At 53.2% G+C, this 5,000-nt stretch overlaps 1 protein-coding gene across 1 annotated transcript in view; it reads right to left on the bottom strand.

Annotated features, from left to right (window-relative positions):
* ube2al (ubiquitin conjugating enzyme E2 A, like) overlaps positions 1 to 5,000 on the bottom strand; it is a 113,475-nt gene that overhangs the window by 3,190 nt on the left and 105,285 nt on the right. The window lies entirely within an intron of this gene.

Genomic DNA, 5,000 nt, shown 5'->3' with positions numbered 1-5,000 from the left:
GGAGCGAGTGTAGGGGTGGGGGGAGGAGGGGGGAGGGGGGTGGGGGAGGAGGAGGAGGAGGAGGAGGAGGTTGGAGGGGGGAGGGATTGAGGGGGTGGGGGGTGGAGGAGGAGGAGGAGGAGGAGGTTGGAAGGGGGAGGGAGGGAGGGGGGTGGGGGGGGTGGAGGAGGGGGGAGGAGGATGCACGGTGCCCAGCGATGAGAGCGGCGAGGAGCGGAGTTAAACCGCTGACTCTGCTCTTTATTTAATTCCATTCTGGGGGGGGCTGACTGGGGGGGCTGACTGGGGGCCGCTGACGGGGTGCTCAGACTGAGGCTTTAACTCTCAGGTTCATCTCCCCCCGGACTCCTCAGACTCTCACAGCTCCCACAGGGAAATGGTTCCTGGTTGCCATGTTTATTTATCAAGCACCTCACACACACACAACACAACACACACACACACACACACACACACACACACACACACACACACACACACACACACACACACACACACACACACACACACACACACACACACACAGAAGCTCCCACGGGCCACAGTCCAAGGTCCTCCATAATAAAGTCTGCTCTCCTCCTCCTTGTTGCTCCTCTTCTGCCCACCCCCCAATCCCCCCCCCCCCCCCCCGCACACTTTCTACATCACTATTGTTTATCATTCAGACTGCGTTTCAAACCCTCGTTCATCAAACAAATCTGAATAAAAGAATTGATCATGCATAAATTAGCGGAGTCTTCCGGGGATATGATGGGTCTGGTGAAGCCATTGATCAGGTACACGGGGGGACCCTGAGACCCCCCCTCGCTGATCCACCGCTCCCTGAACCCTGAGTCTGACCCCTGACCCCTGACCTGACCCTGACCCTGACCCCGGTCAGTGATGTGTGGGTCGGTGTAGACAGCGCTGTCAGTTCGCGGTCTTGTTTTGGTTCACAGCCCAGACGCTGTGTGTGTGTCCGGGGTCAGAGTTCGCTCAGACCCCGGCGGACTGCTGCCCTGACAGTGAGAGACGCTGTGGAATCAACTCGCTGGGTTTAGTCATGGACGCACGTCACATTTAACACCGCCAAACATGTTTAGTTATCCTAAAAGGGTTGGTTTCATTTTAAACGCCTTTTTAATAAATAGTTTAGTGTAAATAGTGATTTAGCATACAGCATAGATACAGTATCTTGTTCACATCCCTCCATGCTGCTGGAGTTTGCTTTTTTCCCAAATACCCGGCGATAGTTATTCAGTTCTCCTCATCACCATGGAAACGGCTTCGCCGGCACTTTAAAATGCACGCTTTGTACACAACTCGCTGCGTCGCGCCCACTCCCCAACTCATCCTCAGACATGGAGGGGCAGGCTGTCCTCATTAGGGGCCCACCAGAGGGGCTGCTCCTGGTGGGGGGGGGGGCGGGGGGGGGGGGGACAGACAGGAGAGGAAGTGACACAGAGAGGGGGTGACGGTGTCAAGGGAGTGATGGGAAGATCAAGCTAAGTGTGTGTGTGTGTGTGTGTGTGTGTGTGTGTGTGTGTGTGTGTGTGTGTGTGTGTGTGTGACACCTTGAGGACAGCACAGTAGCCTTACATCTTCACAGGGCGGTCGTCCGTGAAGACAAACAGCAGGACCTGTTATTAAAGAGTCTCCTCAGTGTCACCAGCCCCTCGGGTCAGCACAGACCGTAGTGCAGAGCTACCGTGGTGTCGTGTGTTGCATGGAGGAGTCCTGCCTAAATCCCTGAAACACGTTCACCATGTCTGCCTTCTGGCAATAAGCATTGAAGTGGTTCCTCCAGTGACCTATATAAGGCTGTTCCAACACCAATAATCTGACTCCTCTCTACGCGGATGTTGTTGGGGTGAGGGTGGAGATGATGATGCTTTAGAGTGACCTACATAGATCCATCACGTCTGTTCGCTCTGAGGTGGAGGTGAGGGTGGGACTGTGTGTGTACATGTGTGTGTGTATGTGTCTGTTTGTACCTGTGTGTCTGTGTGTACGTTAGTGTGTGTATGTCTTTGCATGTGTGTGTGGGTGTGCACGTTAGTGTGTGGGTGTCTTTGTGTGTGTGTGTGTGTGTGTGTGTGTGTGCACGTTAGTGTTTGGGTGTCTTTGTGTGTGTGTGTGTGTGTGTGTGTGTGTGTGTGTATGTGTACGTTAGTGTATGTCTGTGCGTGTGTGTGTGTACGTTAGTGTGTGTATGTCTTTGCGTGTGTGTGTGTGTGTACGTTAGTGTGTGTGTGTCTTTGTGTGCGTGTGTGTGTGTACGTTAGTGTGTGCGTGTGTCTTTGTGTGTGTGTGTGTACGTTAGTGTGTGGTGTCTTTGTGTGTGTGTGTGTGGGACGCTTCACTCCTCTTCCGTCTGTCGCTGCAGACGAGCATCGTGATCCAACTCCTCGGCACCGGGGAACCCCACCCTGATGAACTGCAAACAGGAGAAGCCCTCAGGTAGCATGCACGCACGCACACACACACGCACGCACGCACACACGCACGCACGCACACACACAACCACGCACACACACACACACGCGGGCGCTCACACACACACGCATACACACACATCCCAGTGAGAGGAAACTTTTCATTAAGGTATGATTACATGAACTAATGTAACCATTCACAAACCAATCACTAATGGATCATTACATTAAAACCCTACAACGGCATGTAACACACACACACACACACACACACACACACATTCACACACACATACACACACACGCCGTGATTAAATACATGTGCTGATGTGTTCAATCTGACCACATCAGAAGGTGGACGTCATTCGTCCCCACTATGAAGACGTCCTCCAGGAACACGGCAACCTGTTTGAACTGACCCCTCTCAGTGTGATGTGGGGTCTCAGTGTGATGTTGTGGGGGTCTCAGTGTGATGTTGTGGGGGTCTCAGTGTGATATTGGGGGTCTCAGTGTAATGTTGTGGGGGGTCTCTCAGTGTGATGTTGTGGGGGTCTCTCAGTGTGATGTTGTGGGTCTCTCAGGCCCCGTCCACCCGAAGCCGATTTCATGCGAAACCGCAAAGGTCTTGTACGGTTCGGCCTTCCGTCCACACGAAGCCGGCGAATCCGCTGACCGAAACCGTAAACTTCTGAAACCACCCTCGGAGGTGGTTTCAAATCTATCCGGTTTCGTTTTGGTTTCGTGTGGACGCCTGAAACCGACTGAAACCGCAAACCATGACGTCATCGCCCCACCCCTCGACCTCCTAGCCATGGCTCTTAAGCCCGCGGAGTCTCAGAAATCACAACAAAAAAGATGATGGCGGACTACAAGCTTGTAATCGTTCTGCAGCATATCATGTCCCTTGTTGGGTTGCTAAGCATTATTATTGAGAATCTAGTTCGCCATCGTAGAAGAGCTGTTTGTTTGTGTTGTTAGTGGTTCGGGGGCAGCCTTTATGCGCATGCTCGCCTCTTCTTCTTCTGGATTTGTGTACCAGAAGCAGCGCCCCTTATGGGCCTGGAATGTTTACTACAGCGTTTCTACAGATCTATCCGGTTTCGCTTGCTTCGTCTTTACGGAGATACTTCGAAACCGGATAGATCGAAACCGTAACGGTTTCGCCCGTTTCGGCTTCGTGTGGACGGGGCCTCAGTGTGATGTTGGGGGTCTCAGTGTGATGTTGTGCGGTCTCAGTGTGATGTTGTGGGGGTCTCAGTGTGATGTTGGGGGTCTCAGCGGATGTTGTGGGGTCTCTCAGTGTGATGTTGGGGGGTCTCAGTGTGATGTTGGGGGGTCTCAGTGTGATGTTGGGGGGTCTCAGTGTGATGTTGGGGGGTCTCAGTGTGATGTTGGGGGGTCTCAGTGTGATGTTGGGGGTCTCAGTGTGATGTGGGGTCTCAGTGTGATTTTGGGGGGTCTCAGTGTGATGTTGTGGGGGTCTCAGTGTGATGTTTTGGGGTCTCTCAGTGTGATGTTGTGGGTCTCAGTGTGATGTTGGGGGGTCTCAGTGTGATGTTGGGGGGTCTCAGTGTGATGTTGGGGGGTCTCAGTGTGATGTTGGGGTCTCAGTGTGATGTTGTGGGGTCTCAGTGTGAGGTGAGGTCTCAGTGTGATGTTGGGGGGTCTCAGTGTGATGTTAGGGGGTCTCAGTGTGATGTTGGGGGTCTCAGTGTGATGTTGGGGGTCTCAGTGTGATGTTGTGGGGGTCTCAGTGTGATGTTGAGGGTCTCAGTGTGATGTTGGGGGGATGTTGGGTCTCAGTGTGATGTTTTGGGGTCTCTCCGTCCGTCCGTCCAGACCTGGCGGCGTCGGAGTCCATCTTGAGCTGCTGCTGCAGGGGGGAGGAGTCCTGGCTGAAGGGGGAGGAGTCCTGGCTGAAGGCCCCCGCCGCCCCCCCGCCGGCCGCGGACCCCCCGCCAAGAGGAGGCGGAGCAGAGCGACCTCAGCCCCCCACTCAGAGCCTGTGAGTTCAGATCTGAAACACCACAGTGACACCACACACACTACACACACACTACACACACACACACCACACACACACACGACACACTCACTACACACACACTACACACACACACACACACACACACACACACACACACACACACACCACACACACACTACACACACACACACACACACCCACACACACACACACCACACTACACACACACTACACACACACTACACACACACTACACACACCACACACACACTACACACACACTACACACACACACTACACACACACACACACACACACACACCACGCACACACTACACACCAAACCACACACTACACACACACTACACAAACACTACACACACACCACACACACACTACACACACACACCACACACACACTACACACTCACTACACACACACACACCACGCACACACTACACACTAACCTACACACTACACACACACACTACACACCACACACCGCATGAACCACACACCATACACTTCAAACTACACAGTTGATATCACACACTACACACCACACACACCACCTTATTATAACATTAACCTTATTATA

This window comes from Gadus macrocephalus, chromosome 20 (genome assembly GCF_031168955.1).
Source record: "Gadus macrocephalus chromosome 20, ASM3116895v1".
NCBI classification, from domain to species: Eukaryota; Metazoa; Chordata; class Actinopteri; order Gadiformes; family Gadidae; genus Gadus; species Gadus macrocephalus.
This window is presented reverse-complemented; position numbering and strand designations above follow the sequence as displayed.